The following is a 20,014-nucleotide window of genomic DNA, read 5'->3' as shown; positions in this document are numbered from 1 at the left end:
AGGGGTATGTCAAAGAACGTCTCGTCCTTTTTCTAAAAAGGTTCATCGGAAGGTACCAAGACCTTGTTGCTAAATATTCCGTATCAACTTCACAAATAATACACGATGGTCTTGAAGTATAGATTCTGCGAACTGACGTTGTTTATCATCTTAATAACGTGTTATTAGTATTTTGTTTGTCTTTATCAATATTACTTTTACTGTTAAGTCTGTTTTTTGTGATATCCATTTGACGTGACTCTGTACTTATGTTTCCCGTCATACACTCAACGACAAAATTATTTGATATCTACCTGTGTGACGTCAAACGTGCGATTCTACGCCAGTACCTAAAACCTTCCATCCTTTATGGGTGGATATTACATAGAAAAATAAAATCGTATAATAAAAAAGCAAAATGAGGTTGTTATATTTGATGTACGCCTTTCTGTGCTTCTCTTTTACATTTGTTTGTTTTTATAGTGATTAAGATGATAACACAATGTTGACTGCTGTACCCCTATTCTTGACATTTTTACCTATTGTGTCTGTTTGTTTTGTTCACGCATCGTTGTCAATATAATGGAATTCGATACGACTGTCATACAAGTGAGAGGTTTAGCTAGCTATAAAACCAGGTTCAATCCACCATTTTCTACATAAGAAAATGTCTGTACCAAGTCAGGAATATGACAGTTGTTATCCATTCGTTTGATGTGTTTGAGCTTTTGATTTTGCCATTTGATTGGGGACTTTCCTTTTTGAATTTTCCTCAGAGTTCAGTATTTTTGGGATTTTACTCTTTAAAATATTATTCCAGAATTGACATTTTTCAAACCGGAATTAGCAAATTATCTCTCTTATTTCAAGCAAAATCATAATTGTTAACTTTCTGAACATCGCTGTTAACAGTTCATGTGAACCTTTTGGGAAAATGGCTGTTTACCCCGCAAAATTCACTCTGAGTACATACAAACCTGTGCATCTGGAATTGTTCTATTGCATAGCATGACCTAGATAAATAACATTCAAATGCATTATATGTTTTAGCAAAATTAAAGATTAAACCGGATTTTGCTGAGCACTTTTTTTTTTCGCTCTAAAAGAAGGTGCAAAATAAATATAAGTTGGAACAAGGTTTAATAACATCCCAATGGGTTACAATTGAAATGACCTGTTTTGATTGACAAATACAATAGAGGGGCAATAGATATCTGACAACAATAGGTGATTTAAACTGTGCCACTGAGTGGACCATATCAAGTGAAATTTAAGTGTTTGTTAATTTAATCATCTTCTGCAGAGACGAAAAAAAGTGCACAACAAAATCTCGCTCAGGTTTTATTTTCTGAAACATAAAACGCATTTGAATTATCTGTATCTAGGTCATGCTATGCCTTTAAACTATTCCAGACCCACAGGCTTGTCTGTACGCAGAGTAGATATTGTGGTGTAAACACAGCCATTTAAGCCAGAAGGTCCAAATGAATCTTAAAATAAGAAAATTTAATTGTCAAAACTTGAGTAATGTCTCGTGGAAAATGATGCACGGTTAAGATCGATATATCTCACCAGTGTTTATATACTCACTGTGAAATGGTCAATCAGTTTTGAGGATGATATAAAAAACTTGATTGCGATTGTACGATGCTAAGATATTTGTATAGAGAATTATATACAGTGAAATGTAATATTTTCGAAGCAGTTTTCTGTTTTGCATATATCAAAACATTTTCAGCGGATCTTTTAAAGGAAGTTTTCAAATGTTGTCGCTATAAGATCTTTTGCAATTATACCCTACAATTCATATTACTCTGAAAAAGGTCAACTCAAGCCGAACCTATTTTGAAACATCACAAGGAGTATTTGTTTATAAATCATAAACGATGAAGCAGTCTTTCACTGGATCAAAGTAGAATATAAATGAAATCTAGGAATAGATGCAAGGTGGATGTTCCTTATGGCATGTTAATGTCACAGCTTTTGTTTCCGAAAATCATTTTTTCTGTTTTCTAATATAACAATATTGTAATTACCTTCTTGTCCTTGCTCTTTCAAAACGTCATTTATTTCCTGCAGTGTTATATTTCTGATAAAGTCTATGGTCGAGTTCTCTTCCAGTGACGTCTTAAAAATTCCTTGCATTTGTTCTTGCATAGAACTTTGAATCATTTCCCTCATAAGTGTTCTTATGTAGACTTTCATTTTTCTATTAATGACATTCGTATCTAGCATGGCAACCAGTGGTGCTCCTCTGTCGTTTATCAACGGTATAGACAATGGGTCTTCATTAACTATATCTTTGGTGACTGATCCTAATGTTGAAACAGATAAATCTCCATACAACGAGAAACAGAGAGCAACTACTAAACTCATTGAATTCAATTTCCAACAGTGCTCCATCATTCCTAGTGAGTTTCGGAATGTATTTCTATCTAGATATCTCTCTTTAAGTATATATCTTAACAAAATCAGAACCAGAAACAACAGAATCTCTGCAATGTATACATTGTATATATACCTGATAAACAAATGCGAATTACTTTCACTCTCTGAATGGTTCATGTATGTACATAATAGTACACAAGTGATACTGCATTATCTTGTAACAAAACCTCATGGAATTTCCTTTGATTTGGTAGAATGTCTGCCTTGATAAATCACAATTGATGTCTGTGTGTAATGTTACATTGTTAACCGTTGGTTATGCTTTTTTTCATAGAAAAAAAAACTCATGCAATTCCCTATGAATTGTAGTGTGTCGGTCTTGATAAATCACACTTGATGTATGTACATACTGATATTTCGTAAATAGATGGTAACGCTTTATCTTATATAAACAAAATGCGTATGGAATTCCCTATCATTTCATCTTGATTAACAGTGATAAATAATTAATCGTGAAAGTAGGGATTTAATTCCTCATAACGTTGAAAGCAAAAGCTAAACATAATGCAATAGATTACATAGTGATTGATTGCTGTTAGTTTGATCGTCCAGGGATACATATTCCTAACATATTCAGGAGGAAAGTAATTTGAATTTTTTTTCTTTTGCAACATATTGCTTAGAATTGTGGTATGTGATACTGTACATTTTTATGACATTTTAAATTTGATTTAGCTAAACCGAAAAATTTTCGTGGTAAGAGGTATATCCCTTTATACTGTTATTCTTGTGTGGATATCCTCCGTAACAAAAAATACACCGACAAAATTATTTTTCCTAATTGTTCGGTAAATCCCAAGGAAGCTTCCGTCATCTGGAACGAAGAGATCCAGGGACATTTAACAGGAGTAATCTACCCGTCACTATCTAATTAATCGGTATGTTAGCGTAATACATAAACCGTATTATTTAAGATTCTTGAGTCATAACTTTGAAAATGAGGTCAATGTCAAAGGTCATTTCAGGATCTAAATTTTGCTCTTTGCTTTTGTGTGCATCTTCTCTCAAATATAATAGCTAGATACAATTTCTTTATTTGTAATCAGTGTGAAGAAAGCTTTCAAAAGAAACCTGAAGTGAAATTGCCTAACCTAAGATAGCAAATTACCTCTCTTAAGACTTAAGAAACCAAACATGATTGGAATCATCTTGAATAAAGCTATCAGATGAGACAAGAAAAAGCATTTGTTTGACCGGACGTAGCAAATTTAAAGTATGTAAAAACCATATTTTTTTTAAAACAGTACAGTCAGGATTCTTCTTCGTCAAAATTATCTCAAGATTACGCCACCAAGTGTTTTTAATCGCGAAAGTGGAAGCCATTGTAAGGATGACGCTCTGTCAATTTAGCTCTTGAAAACCGATAAATTTATCCACATAGCATCATTATCATTCCTACATGACAGTTGTATTTCAAAAGACAAATACATCTATTAGCTATTAAACATCATGTAATGTACTTGTATGCCTTTTTCAACTTCAAACTATTGTCGGATCGGTTGTCAGGGTGAATTTTCAAAAGTACGAAAAACATTTAAAATATCTAATTAAATATTTCACGGAAGGGCAGTATAAACATTTTCAGAGGTTGAAGACGAATTACCCTAGATAATACACACAAAACATATTGTTTTTAAAGTTATGCATTTTAAAGATCCACTTGTGAAGTCTGTCGTCAAGGGTTTCAGCAAAAAGTTAAGGGGGTGTTAGTCTTTTAATTTTTTTAGTACATTTCATAACTAAATTAATTGATGACTAATTTTTATTTAAAAAAAATAGTAAACGAAAATAAAATAGAATACAAGTAAGAAATACACCAAATTTTAAAATTTGTAGTAGCATGACCTATTTTTTTTTTGTTATTCAAATACACCTTCCTGTTGTTATGACTCATTAGAAATGTATTTCACTTGTCCCATATACTTTATTTCTTAGTATTGTAAATTTTAAGTGTTATTATATCAACACTTAGCCTAAATATATAAAAAAAAAAATAATGAAGTCTGAAGCGAAATGATGTATGAAATATTTAGCTTTATATGTCTTCAAGACGAAACAGTCCACTCAAACACGCCTGAACATATAAAGGTGTATCTGACTTTCTCTTTCTGATGATTTCGAAAAAAAAAAAAAAAAAAACAATTTCCAGTGACAGATATGCAAATTAGTGCTTTTGAAAATTCAATCTTTTATCTTTTTGTGAATTGTTTTCGGTGAAAATTTATGCATATGCACAAAGAAGATCTACGTGTATTTGCACCTACCATAATCGACTGTTTTGTGAAATTTTTTCTTTACTTTAACATTTTACAAACATATCGAAGCTCTATATTATAATTTGACTAAACACACGTATATAAGATGCAAAAATTTCTAAAGTATGCACCCACTTTAAATTTTTAAAGCCCATAGAAACAGACGTTAACAATTTAAATATACCAACTTGACGATTTATACCTTCTCTAATAAAGAGTTCCATTTCTTTTGTTAACTTTCAACTGGATATCAGCCTGAGTATGAACTTACCTATATGATTTGACACCAGTAGTAATCTGAGTAAACTGGAAGTGGCTTCTTATCAACAATTTAAACTTGAAGTGGCATCTTATCTTATTCTGAACAAATTGTTTTTTTTTATATATATATATTTTGTACAGTTTGAAATTAATTGTTTCTGAATCATTGCATTTAAAAAACATACAGACATTCTTCTCCCGCCAAAAATTTTAATCTTTCAGAAGCCTTTAAAATAACGATCACCAAGACCTATTTTTTTCAAATTTAATGGTTTGTACAGTGTTTCACGAAAACTGACGAAAAGGAGATGTCGGGGTTTTACGACAACACGACAACAACCCAACTACACCTAAATATATCTTGTGGGCAATATACGATTTTAACAGTCTTTAATAACCTTTTTTTCCTGTTTGAGGAGGTCAAATGTTATTCAGCTATCCCTTCCCCTTTCGATTCTAAAACAATACAAAGGAAAATAAGTCGACAATAAACAGTACATAAGCAAATAGTAAAAAATAATCTAAAGACTATGCCATGTTTATTCCGTTTATACGGCTTTCAAACTATCCTCACGAAACAATTTTCTTGTTTGTGTCCATTTTGGTCATATCACTAGTATTTAATTTTTTATACGTCCTTTGCTTTACAGTGTTTTGGTTTTAGCGTTCCTTTTGAAGTTAATTCCAGAATGAATCCTCGGACCACAAAATTTATAAAGTTTTTATTTTCATTTTATAGCACTGGGTAGATACTGCTACTGGTGGAAGTTAAGTCTACGAGGGTATTATCAGACAAGTAGCCAATACTTAGAAAATGTAATGATTTACAAAAGATGTCCCCTAAATTTTCCGTTGTTACATTTAGACATTGATAGGAAATTAAAGTTCCAAATTCCTCAAATAACCTTTGATAATCGAAGAGATTATATTTCTCCTAAACAATAGGCTCTTAAGAGTCTAAGTTGTTCATCTTGGTCTGTGTGCACCTTCAATAGTGGACATTCTCAAACATTGTAGACTAGACAGAATTCATTAAAAAATCTTTTTTTTTTGTTCATCTTGTATCGCTGATAATTTTTTCTGTTTACAGTTTCTATCTTCTCTAGTTGTTGCCAAAAAAACAAAGGAGGGTTAAAACAATAAAACTAATGATTTTCCCAAAATTAAACGTGTCTTGTTTTGCTGATCATTTTTGTTTCTTTTTTTAAGTGTCTAGGTATCTTTTATAATAGTTTTCAAGATAATAGACAACAACACTAAAAAATTGATAAAACTTTTTCATTACATTAAGGAATTTCAACAATGAGTCGACTGACGATTTCATCACTGTTGACTTATTTGTAGATAGTGGTTTGGTGATTATTATTGCTTTTTAAAGTGGCTATTTATCTTTTATTAGTTTTCAAAATAATAGACAAATATACTAAAAGTTGGTAAAAATCGTCATCACAGAAAAATAACTCCAACAACAAGTCGACTGAGGAATTCGTCCATGTTAACTTATTTGAAGATCTTGTCTTGCTGATCATGTTTTAAAATTTCTATTTTATTCATTACAAAATCTATATAAATTAAAATGTAATTTGGATTTGTTCTGTAATCAATAGTGGGTTAATACCTTGTATTCCTTTTAAGTGAATATTTCGGGATCGAATTTTATGAGATTTATAATTATGTATGTGCCAAAGTAGGAAAAAATATACTAGAAGGATGCAGACCAATAGACTTCGATTAGAGGCGATATTGTGTCACAGCAAAAATCAAACTCAAACTTCTGAGAGCATCAACACCTTGCACGGTACAGATATTTGACACAGGGAAACTCAGAGATTTAAAACCAACCATGACTTCAAATTAGAACTGAAAAACCGCTTTCAACTTCTAGAAAATCGTACTAACATGGATGAAAGTTAAATAGTTGATGAACAATGGCAAGAAGTGGAAGACATGTTTAAAAAGACTAGTGAAAACATCTTAGGTTTCAAACGACAAAAACACAAAGAATTAATCAAACCAGAGACATGAAATCTGATTGACAACAGGAAAGATCTCAAGAAGAAGATATGTCATACACACTCTGATACACTGAATGATAGATTGATAGGACAGTACTCCAACTGTAATAAGGAAGTTAAGAAAGCCACTAGAAAAGATAGAAAATATTTCATTTAAGGTATTGGCGAAAGGGGCTGAAAAGGCTGCTTCAGAGCAAAGAAGTGGGTATGTTATCAGATCACATAGAAACTGTGTGGCCATAAATGAAACACCAACATGCCAGTGAGAGACAAAAGGGTCATCTAATAACATCTGAAAGAGAGCAAGCGAGTACATGGAATGATCATTTCAAAGAAGTATTGAATAGGCAAGAACCAGATACAACAGCAAACATACCTATTGCAGAACATGATCTTGAAGTAATTCCATCAAAATCAGAGATTATAAGAGCAGTTAAGAGCATTACAAACAATAAAGCCCCTGGTCTCGATAAGCTATCAGCAGAGCTATTTAAAGCAGATCCAACCTTAACAGCGAACATTCTAAACCAACCATACAAAAATATTTGGCAACATATCAAGATACCTAAAAACTTGTCAGAAGGAAACATCATAAGACTTGTTAAGAAAGGTGATCTCACAAACTGCAATAACTGGAGAGAAATCACCTTATTACCAATTTCAAGTAATATTTTCAGAAAAATACTGATAGATAGAATTAAAACAGCAATTGACAACAAACTCAGAAAAGACCATTCAAGTTTTAGAAAAAGAAAGAGCTGTTGCGACCATATATTTTTGTTAAGAAATATTATCGAACAGTGCACAGAATGGCAGAGACAACTGATAATAAACTTCATAGATTTTGAAAAAGCCTTTGACAGCATACACAGAAAAAGCTTATGGAAGATCTTACGAAGGTATAGGGTACCAGTAAAAGAAGTACAACTTATCCAAATGTTTCATACAGAATTCAAATCCACTGTACATACTTCAGCAGACATCAGTTTTCTTGTAAAATTAGGAGTTAGACAAGGGTATGTTATGTCATCCTCTACTTTTCATAATAGCTATCGATGGGTTAAGAAATCTATCAAATGCATCAGGTGGACTATCTATAACTATCTAGAAGATTCTGACTATGCAGATGATCTGGCCTTACTGTCACATCTAGAAACACACATGCAAGACAAAACCACCAAGTTACAAAAGAATGATTGCACTGAAAATCAACATCAAGAAACCAGTAGTTATGCCTATGAACAACCTCTGAAGGAGGAGCAGACAAAGACATCCGAGCCGGAATAGGAAAAGCAAAAATCGCATTTTTAAAGCTACATCACATCTGGAAGTCTAGCAACATCAGTAAGAATACAAAAATTCGATTATTTAACAGTTGTGTATTAGCAGTGCTGCTATATGGGGTATAATGCTGGAGAATGACCGAAAAGGACATCAACAAGCTTTCCAGTTTTCACAACGATTGTTTCAGAGAGATCTTTGGGATATTCTGGAAACGTAAGATCACCAACAAAGAACTCCATAAAACAACAGGATCCAACAACATGGAGACTTTACTTAAGCAAAAACGATGGAGATGGATTGGTCATGTTCTACGAAGACCAGCTGAGGGCTTGACTAGAGTTGCCCTAAGATGGACACCAGAGGGGAATAGAAAAAAAGGACGCCCAAAACAACTTGCGAAGAATAGTTGACACTGAAACAAAAGACCACGGAATTAGCTGGGGCGAGATAGAAAAGAAAAGCACAGAACTGAGATGAGTGGAGAGATCTAGTTCTTGTCCTATGTGCCTCCGGGCATAAACAGGACTTAGTAGGTAGGAGCGGCGATATCTCTTTCAAATTGGTTGCTGAATACAATTGTTAAACTTTGCACAATAAATTTAGGCGCACTTTTGTTCGATTAATATTCCACTGTGCTTATTCGTGACACAATAATCTTAAACAATTTTGATTTGTCATGGACCCTAAACAGAACTAAAACTGCATGAAATAAGAGAGATAAATGCCAATAATACAGCAATCTAATGACAAAAACAACCCGGGGAAACAGATGTGGTATGATTCCCCATGAGACAATTTTTCATTAAAGACCAAAATGACGTAAACGTTACAGCAACTATAGATCACCATATGTCATTCAAAAAGAAGCAAATCAATACTGCACATCAAGTAAAAAAAGGCCCCGAAATGACAAACGTTAAACAATTTAAACGAGAAAAAACTAACGGCTTGATTTATGTACAAATCAATAAACGAAAAACAAATATGATATACAGCAACAAACACCAACCACTGAATTACAGGCTCCTGATTTGGGACTGGCACATACGGAATGTGGCTGGGTTAAACATGTTTGCTGGCGCCAAACCCTCCTCCTAACCTTGGACAAATGTGTATAAGCACAACATAAAACACAAACTATCAAAATAAGTTTCTCAATAAACTATAAAACCAATTTCTCCAAATAACGTATCCATTCAGGAGAAATTATGAAAATCAGAAACTCTAAGTAATCTAAAAGTAACCAACCTTTTACTACTTCTTTTAAAGGCGTATGTCCCCCTTTATATAGCCCACATGAGAAATTTCTCAGAAGCCGTGGATAAAATATCGTCTGCATATATCCAAAACTTTCATGTAATTGAAGACGTCCTGTGTTAAACAGTAATCGGCCAATCAGATCGGTATATGTTATTTAACTTTACCGGTAGGGATGGTCCTTCTACTTTTAAACGGGTTATTTTTTTTATGAACTGATTTTTACTTTTTTCAACCTATGACTTTTAAACGGATCATTTAATGTTTTTTATTTACTGCTTTCTACTGTTATTTTATGTACTACCTTTAATTTTTTTTGGCTGATTGTGATAAAAAGTGCAAGTTTAAAACATTAGCAATTACTTAATCCCGTCTTATGTACATATGTCTGTGCCTAGTCGGAAACATTTTGTAGCGTTAAGTCTTTTTAACATTTTGTTGTCTATGGTAAATTTCATACAGCATGTACAGTCCATGTTAAATTTCCTAACGGATCTAGGGTCTGTACAGATTTTACTCTTCACATGTACGTGGATTTCTACTGAATAAATTAACCCTGTAAATCTATATACATTCTTTACTGTACGTTGACTTCAAATTCTTGTAATTGCTCTGGTTCTATCTAGGCATCTCCACCTTTCGTGGAAAGAACTTTGAATTTGTTTGGTTTATTTTAAACTTTAATTGTCGGAAAAAAGCCTACTTTGAAGAATCTTTTCATTAACCATTCTTACCTTTTTCCAACTTCACGAAGAAAGAACTGTGTTTGGTGGTGCTAACAATACGTTTCCTATTGTACTAAGATAACATCGGGACAGTTACTGAATGACGAGAAAGGCGGTATATTTCAATGCTTGAAGAGATATGTGTCGATTATATTATCTTCACAATAATTTAAAGAGACCTGTTTAATAGATGCTAAAAAACTGTTTCGATAACAGCCTGCTAGAACGCTCAACTGACTTCCAAACATTTTTGGAAGTTGTCTCCCATACCCAGGTGGTCTATTCCCTTGAATACGTTTAATGTAAAAACGACTTACTTTTTTCCTTAAATACCTAAAATATTTAGTAAGAATTGAGGGGACTTTATCGGAACATCCTCATTGTTATATATTTAGAAGTGCTTGACATCCTTCCAGTGTTAAATCTTAATATACAGTTGTAACATTCCCAGTGTAACATTTAAGTATGTGCTTAACAGACTGCCAGTGTTAAAGGGAAACTTCGGGATGTTGGACTTATCATATGAATATATTCCTAATAACATAAAATACATATTCACTAAGTTTTATCTTCATATGAACATTAACAAAGAAGAAAATTAAAATTTTCATATCAATTTCGCAATGTTTCATTTATTTGAATTTCCAGTTAATTATGACGTATTTGTAGACTGTGGCATGCCGGGAGTGGAATTAATTTTATTTAAGGTCTTGTTATAAGTTTTTAACGGAATATAAAGCTCGTCGATGCCTATTTTGCAAAGCTTATAACGAACAGACGAGCAACTTTTTTCATTCATTAATAATGATTCCTATGGTAAAGGCAGATTTATACTTCTGATTTTTTATATGTTTATAGCGCTGAAAGTGGATCGTAAAATAGTGTTTTTTTGTAAAATATTTTTAAGATTGATATGTTGAACAAACATATATAACTCTTGATGTAATAAACATATATGTTACTTTTCTAACCTTTTAATTCTAGCACACATTTCTGACAATACTTTGTGAAGGCGTGGTTAATTCACGGTACTTAAAAGATCGGCATTTTGAAAATCTATTCTTTTGATCTTCACCTGAGTGCATTTTAGCCTATAGGCTTCACCATTTTAGGCGTGAATAACATTTCGGATGAAATTTTCAGACAGAAGGGCCAGTTTAATACACACAGATTATTACAAAAATATTTTAATATTATCCTTAGAAGTAGGAGGGAGCAAACGACATTTTGCATAGATTGCCATTATCCTTTGAGTACGTTCCATTGAAAATGAATTATGACATTAAACATATTTTTCAAATGCCTGAATGATGAATAAAAATATATATTATTATTGATAACAAAAGGTTGAATATGGGACATAGCTATAGCTTTAATTAAAGAAAAAAAAATAAAATGGAATTATATTAATTTATATTAACTATGAAATGAACAATTATGAAATCAACCATGGAAACCTAGTATTACATCAAATGTGTTTAGAAAAGCAAAACATAGAGTCTTTATAATTTTGTGTGTCCTAAGCGCTTTTCACTTACCTCATCCTGAATGCTCTAATCCAATTATTTGAAACCTGCCCATGAATACATGCTTGATTTATATGACCAAAAGTAGTGAAAAAGTCTCGGAACCCATCTAAAATCAACTTTGCCTGATTCAGATGGAAAAAAGTAAACACTAAAATAAAGTCTTATTTCGAATCTGTGTGTATTAAACTTAATACACGTTCATCTTGTATAAGTCATCCAAAGAATTGTTTAGCAGAATGTCGATGGTTATTTCAATAATAGAATAACTTAAGCATACAAGCTTATCTAACAATGAAATTTTCCTCTATAAGTAAATGTTTACGAAATCAATTCGTGATTAAACGGTGTCAATTTTGCTAATCCGACTATCTCACATTTTTGTTTACATATAATTGGAAAGTTTATTTTTTAAGGCCTCTTGGTAGCTCAAATTGTCTTGTACGATTATAGCTACAACTGTTTAGGTCAGAGAGTTAAAGTATTGACGATTTTCATTCCTAGAAATGAGTGAAATTTTGACTGCGTTTTGGTCATTCAAAATTTAACAGTGAAATTAAAATGACAGATGCTAACCGACATTTGTTCATATCTCTAGCGTTTATATGAAATTTACTTGTCCATACAACCAACTGCTGTCTTTGCCAGGGCTAATAGCACATGTACAAATAGCAGACGTTGTTTCTTGACATATATACATAGAAAAGTTGTTCCATTTCTCTTATATACAATTCACAAAAATCTTGGCAGTTATCTGTTTGACATGGAATTTGCTTTAAAGGAAGGTTGAACGCTATCTCAGTAAAACGCAATAAACAGTACATGGGCAATTGTATGTTGCCTATAAGACTGACGGACCGTTAAACTACACAGAAAATTGTCAGCTAAACTAACAAAAACAGGACAAAAGTTGCTGGATAAAAAGCCTCACTTCAGTTTTATGATAGTTATGTTTAAGTTTGACAATAAGATGTGTATGAAGTTTCTACTTTTCTCAACCATTACAGATAAGAAAAAAAAAAATATTTGTAGAAAATAATGATGCTTAAATAATAACAAAGAAAACACGTAGTAAATTTGGCGTCATGGTGCGCAGAAATACAACCCGCTTACGTAAAAAAATTGATAATCTTCATTGAACAATAGTAATGATCAATGTGTATACTTTTACATGAACAGATGTAATAAAAAGATCAAGAAGTTTCTGTTAGTTTTGCAAACATTAGTATTTGTAATTGTGACATTTTCTATCCGTTTACCAAAAATCGATTTTTGACAATTGTGTGAAATAAATTAATTGTTCTGTAATATATCTATATCGATATGTTGACCGAAATTTGTCATAACATTTTTAAAATGTCCATTATTATTGACATTGAATTTGTACTTATTTGTTTCTACAACAAATGTATAAATACATTGTTCATTTTACAATCATAACTTCCTTTCTTTATACACGTCATTCATAGACAATGTATTATTTTATACTCCAAATTTGATACGTGTATGGTTTCGTATCTTGTATACCACTATCAGTTGGGACACAAAGTTGAACACAGGAGATATATTATACTTGGCAACATTTTGTACGGCATGCTTCATAAATTTTACATATGGACACCTGGTTCACTCACAAGGGAAGCGATGCACGGGTACCCATACTGCGCAATGTTATGAGATAGTATGGTCGGCAGGAAGTCGTTTTGATACTAGAATGTTCCACTTTTACACGACCTTTGGCAATGATTGATTACGCAATGCCAATTATCAAATTAAGAAAGAACATAGATTGAATAAATATGTTACATATACAAGCTGTTTAACCAGATACAAATATACATAGTTTTAACACTGAATTAAACTTTGGAATGTCACGCTTGTGTTGTGACTTTGTGGTATTTTGATATCACGTGATAATTTTGTATCTAGATGCTGTTAAGATTTCGCCATTTCGACAATTGATAATTGGGTTTAACAAATTTATTTTAATCACTAATCCAGGAGAATAAAACGTTATTATTAATAAATGAATGCATATTTCTATGGAAAAAAAATAATATAAATTTTTAAATGTTTTTGCAAAGTTTCCTTTTAAACCATCATATACAGTCACCACATTCTCAGTGTTATATCTTAATATGTGCTTGACAGACTGCATATCATATTGTGTGACCCGCTTACCCTTATTTTTCTTTCACATGAGGTCAAGGGTGATTCATTAGGTTCGTGTTATTCAGTTTTTTTTTGTATGTTTAAGTTTCGGCTTCAAATGGTAAGTAGTTTTGTTCCGCAAGTTCCACTTGTCGTATAGTTCATTATGTCGTGATTTCAGAAACAAAGAAATTAAAGATATGCCATAATGTTCAACAAAATCATGATAGCATCCATGACTCTTTTAAGGAGATGACTTTACAATTAGTAACCGTTTGCTTCCGTTGTAAGCAGCATCCATCTGTAAAGGAAACGTAAACTGTGGAATACCGCATCAACCTTAAGATATATACTCCATGTGAACGGCCTGCTGGAACTTTGCATATCCGAATGAAAAGTAAAACTCTTAATGGGAAATTTAAAGTCATCCATTTTGTTCCATTATATATAATTTAGTTATGGCATCATTTGCACAACAGAATGTAATCTAAAAGGTAAACTGAACTCCTTTGAATTTCATGCGAACCCCTGTATGAATTCTGCCTCATACAAACAAAGGGACAGATCTGCGAGGAAATGAAAAAAAGTTGATTGATCTCCAGTCAAATTCAATGTTCGATTTTTGTAATGAACACAAATGCATATGGTAAAGGGAGTTAATTTAGGCCATCACTATTTATTTAATACCACAGTAAAATTAAAGTAACATAATTAAATATGTTAAAACATTATTATTCTAGAAATGTTAGAGTAAACTTGGTTTTGTATTTGTATTGTAGATTTGTATCTCACTGATACAGTTCAACAGTAACAGCAACGTTAGTTATTCTGTGGTGTTATTAGAACATATAAGCAATTTTGACATGTTCAAAATGTCAAGTATAACTTTCATATCTGTAACGCTGGAGTAAATGATTTATCAACTGTATGTTTGAATACAACAACAACAAAAACATTACGAATACTTTTAATAGTAATTGTTTGTAATAAAACAATAGTAAGTTCATGTTTTCCTTATCATCATTACTGATTTTGCAAGTGGGCTAATATTTCCCCAATAAGGTTTGTGTTTACCACTTTTCGTGAGGTCACAAGCTGTGCAGCCATTGTACCACCATGACCCTCTACTTAGAAGGGCACAATTTCTGCTCCAAGTATCGTTATCCTGATCTATTGTAGTGAATTTCATTCCATTATTATTTTTCAACTGATTAGCTGAAAAAAACAACAGACGCTTAAATGGGTAAAATGATGTTCCATAAAGTAATAATTTCTTTAACCCCCCCCCCCGAATTTTATACTAGGTTAACACTACATATGTAGAAATAATCAAGTAATGAACCTTGTAATAAACACACATAACAAAAACGAAAAATAAGTTACAGAAAAAAATAAATAAAATCGTGGATACGCCTTAGGAAAGAATATGTCTGTTGTCCGAATTTGGGTATTCCTGAAACATGTCGACTCATTTTGCGTTATAATAATACAAATAGTTTACCTGCAGTTCCAGAGAAATTATCAACAGTTAACTTGTATTTTGAGCCAGCGTCTCTTATAGAAAATGTTTTATAGAGAGCGTATTTTTAATGCCAGAACTATCCACCAGGTTAACCCTTAGTTCGTACTTTCCACTAGAGGTCAGGATATGTGTATATTTGTTGCCTATAATGTAAACAATGAATAAGTAATATATGTATGAATGTTGATTAACGATTTGAATGAAGAAAGATAAACGTCAATCCGGTGGTTAGCATAAGGGAAAAGGTACGGTCTGAAGCTTATTTTGTCCTGTAAATTGGCCTTTTAAAAAAATAATTGGATGATACAATTATTTTTTTACCTTTAAAACCTACTAAATGTGTCCCTTTATGAACACAACAAAATATTAGGTTACATTTTGATGGCGCAATCTGATTGTAATGTCATTGAACTGACGTTTTAGTGACGATGTACCCAATTTTAGCCTAATGTAGTCTAATTTCATGAATATTTTAGCAAAATTAGTTAAAAACATAAACGTCGTCCAATTCTTGTCAGCAAGTAATTTATCTTCAAAAAGGCTTTCTGTGTAAATATTTTTTTTGTGAGCCATGTGCTCTTTATTGTTTCAATTTGTGAGCCATATTCGCCATGTTAACTGTCATTTCATTGCTGTATAATCAATGACTGATACAAATTTCAAACTAAAACTGCAATGGTTTAATAAAGTACATAGATTCAACATTTTATTCAGAAAAAAAATTAAATAAGTAAAATTCGTTTTAGAGCCAATTTTTGCTGCATATTGGCTCGTTCTTTTAGTGTGTTAAATGTTTCTCTGTATGAAAATATACTGATTATAATTTTGTCATACCTGAATTAACTTTCAATTATAAGTAATTAATGAATACCTAGAAAACGGACTTTTTTTGTCATTTGATAATCTGAACAAACTTATTTATATAATTAATGTAAATACCCAACTGAGATCTGGACATTTGTTCGTTTGGAGCATAGATCGCTTATCCTTCTGGATATGTTAGTAGTACTACATGATTCATTGGGGTTCGAGATAACTCCCTATATGAACTTTTACGGGGATGTGTTGCAAATTTGTGTCGCTGTTTTTGCTTACCATAATATGTGTATATATTTCAGATTTGACCTAAGAGTTTTTTTTTACAATCTCGTATTCATTTGGGTATAACATTTAAAAAACCAGTTCATTTGAACACGAATACACGTTCTTTGACAATGTTTTATAAAACTATAATCAATCCCATTAATCGTCTCTTATCTTTATACACTAGTTCAATGTAGTAATCCCTGTTAGAAGATAATCTCATTCAAGGTTCAAATAATGTGTTAATATTGATTGATTGATATGAATATGGATGTATTTTTTAATCCTCATTATTTATACGGGTATTCATAATTATGCCTTCTATTTTTGTAGATTATCACTTTTACTTGTTAAATTGCATTAAGCTGTGAATTTACAGTCCTGTTTAGTGTTGTAGGTTACAATAGGAGGGTTTTTCATGTAATTGTTTGTGATCATGGCGGAATTGAAATTATATAATATACTATAGGAAAACAACATGAATGTAAACCTTATTGTTGAGGGGCTGCTTTGAAAACCCGTTGGTTGCGTTGGGGGATGTTTTCTACCCTTTTGTCGGGTTCTTGTCTTTGACACATTCCTTGTTCCATTCTCTATTCTATCATTGATACGTTGAACCGTTATTCCTACTTATCTATTAAGGCATATATAAAATTTGTATTTATTAATTCATTTCAATTTGCTATTTATTTACCAATTACACATAAAGCGATATTTTAGAGTATTTAGAAATTGTATTTTAAGAACACCAATAGTACTGGTATACAGATAAATACCCCCAAAAAAGGGAGTCAAGAATTTTGTACTGAACATAATTGCAATTGTAGAAAACAAAAACATACATTGAAAACTTTCAACAATTGTTAAGATAAATTAGGTTTCAAGCAAATCCAATACAATATTACATCATACCAAACCAGAACTCTCCATTAATGTTGCCGAATCCGTTTTCACACTCCAACCATTTACGATGGAAATTAACATTTCCACCATTCCGTTTGTGAATGACCTAACAAAGAGAACATAAGTTTTCCTTTTTCACTTATGGTATTGATACTTTAACTAACATTAGCATAAACATTAGCAAGTACAACATATATCTTTTCATATTGAATTAGAAATAAAAAAGTTCACACAGTTGTAGCAATGGTGTCCCATTGCTGAAGAATTGGAAAGTTCGTTATTGAAAATAAGTGAAAGTGAGAAAATTATCCTTCTTTTCACACAACAAACTAATGATATCATTCGCATTATTGCATATATATCACATATCAGGGAAAATGAAATTTAGATAAAAAATGGACAAGAAAGACGGACAATTTAGATTATCATCAGATACAAAGAAAAGCAAATATTATGATTTTTCTCACAGGTTTCATCAATAAAGTCTGTCAAAAGGCTGTGTTTATTTCTGTGGATACCAAATGAGTTCTATATTTATAATAGATGAGTTATTTATTTATCATTATAATAAATACAAGATTATCGTTTAAGTAACAAATAAAAGAAAATTAAAAGATGCAAAGGGAAATTACTGTTATAAATTGTTCTACATGGCCATTTACTTTTCTTGTTTGCTCGTTCAGGTACTAGTTTCTCTATAAAAGCTTCATATTTGAATTTCAGCTGATATTTTATAAATCATTTCAAAGATACTTGGCTTATAATTGTATATGCCAGAAGCCCGTTAAAACTAATATATCATAAATATAGTTTAATTTATTTGATGACAAATATAACACAAATGCATCACGAGCTATAGCCAAAAGGGAAGTAATATTAAGCATCGGCTTCACCAAATCCATTTTTGCATTCAACCCATGTATGGATATATGATAACGATTGATATTACAGGTGGACATTTTGGCTACACCAGATAAATGTATTGTTCCATATTTAGAACTCTACGAGTTCGGTGTAATTTGTTATCTCTTTAAATATTTATGCTCAAATTCCAAAGTTATCAATTAGTCCCGTTTGTAGAAAATTATATTTTGGATACAGTACATTAAACAAATTTCAAAATCAACCAATTCAGATACATCCGTTTTCAATTTGTATGTATGCTATACAATTAAAAAAACTGTGAAACAAATGCTTTTAAATAAACTCATCATAGATACCAGGATCAAAATTATGTACGCCAGACGCGCGTTTCGTCTACAAAAGACTCATCAGTGACGCTCGAATCATAAGAAGTTAAAAAGGCCAAAATAAGTACGAAGTTGAAGAGCACTGAGGACTTAAAATTCCTAAAAGTTTTGCCAAATACAGCTAAGGTAATCTATTCTCTGGGTTAAAAAGCCTCAGTATTTCGAACACTAAAAGTTTTGTTATCAGTTAATTTATAATTATGACCAAATCAATGATGATTCATGTCAACACAGAAATGCTGCCTACTGAGGTGGTGATAAGCTATGCGGCAAATATTTTTAAAGTCTAAGTTAATAAGCTCATACTGTCCAGCCTCCCCCGTCTGTGGTCATATCGCAGTACGCCTGAACAGAGTTAACTCTTCCTGGATAACGCCATCTTTCAGTTTTTTCTTTGTTTTCCTCTTTATCTCTGTACAATCTTTGTACTTTGCAATTGGCGGTGAACATATGCCTGAAAAAAAAAAAAACATTAGTCGCTTTGTTTACTTCTAAATGCTCTAAATTTATAATATTTAAGGATGTGTACATCTTCCACTTTTGAACTTTCCGCTAATTATTTAAATCCCCACTAGGTTTTATAACGGCAATGCATTTTGCCCTGCAATAGCGATATTTCTAAATATTTCAAACACAAGATTTAAAATAAATTTTGGACAAAATGCTATTTAATTTCTTGTTATATTTTATACATTTTGGTACATTTTGAAATTGATGGTTTTCATTACATTACTTTGCATATCAAAAATATAGAACCATCCAAAAACTGTCAAATTCTTTTATCATAACAAGCACCAAGACCTATTTTTTTTTAAACTTTAATGCTTTATACAGTCAATCACGACAACCGACTTAAAGAATATGTGATTTTGCACGTCAATAGGACAGCAACCCAACAATATGATAATACATCTAATGGTCTAATGGTCAATATTCGGTCTTCACCTTTTGTGTCCTGTTTGAGTAGACCCAATATTCTCCTAGTTTCCTTTTCTCCTTTTGATTCTAAAACGATACAAAGAATACGTCAGATCTCATATAGAAAATAAATAAACCTATGAAAATAAGATCCGACAATAAACAATACAAACGTAAATCAAAACAATTTTTTAGGACTGTGACATCTCTATTCTATATATCTGTCTAATCAAAAATCCTTCATTCGCATTCGCATTTTTCTCGTTTGTGTTGTATTCTTCAGATATGATTTATATCTTTCATTCAAGTTACTATTTGCACTATAAGTGTTCGTCATATTGTTCCCCATGAGAATTTCAAAATATCGTTACTTATATTTAATTTAAATTTCGAATGAGTCACATTTTTACGGGCCTGGCAGAATGGGAACTCTAAAC

The 20,014-nt window shown here is 31.8% G+C and overlaps 1 protein-coding gene and 1 long non-coding RNA gene across 5 annotated transcripts in view; both read right to left on the bottom strand.

Moving 5' to 3' along the window:
• LOC127723732 (fibrinogen-like protein A) overlaps positions 1–20,014 on the bottom strand; it is a 130,424-nt gene that overhangs the window by 45,903 nt on the left and 64,507 nt on the right. The gene's annotated exons all lie outside the window — the stretch shown is intronic.
• The window catches only part of LOC127723737 (uncharacterized), a 41,014-nt gene continuing 40,044 nt past the window's right edge, over positions 19,045–20,014 (bottom strand). Inside the window, exons 3-4 of one of the 2 annotated variants that reach the window (XR_007992229.1) lie at positions 19,605–19,664; positions 19,045–19,113 (exon numbers count right to left, since the gene is read on the bottom strand). This is a non-coding gene — a long non-coding RNA (uncharacterized LOC127723737). The remainder of the gene's footprint in view (positions 19,114–19,604; positions 19,665–20,014) is intronic. The other variant, XR_007992230.1, reaches the window with a different exon arrangement.

This window comes from Mytilus californianus, unplaced genomic scaffold (genome assembly GCF_021869535.1).
Source record: "Mytilus californianus isolate M0D057914Y unplaced genomic scaffold, xbMytCali1.0.p SCAF_13, whole genome shotgun sequence".
Lineage (NCBI taxonomy): Eukaryota > Metazoa > Mollusca > Bivalvia > Mytilida > Mytilidae > Mytilus > Mytilus californianus.
Note: the sequence above shows the minus strand (reverse complement) of the source record. Positions and strands in the feature narration are given on the sequence as shown.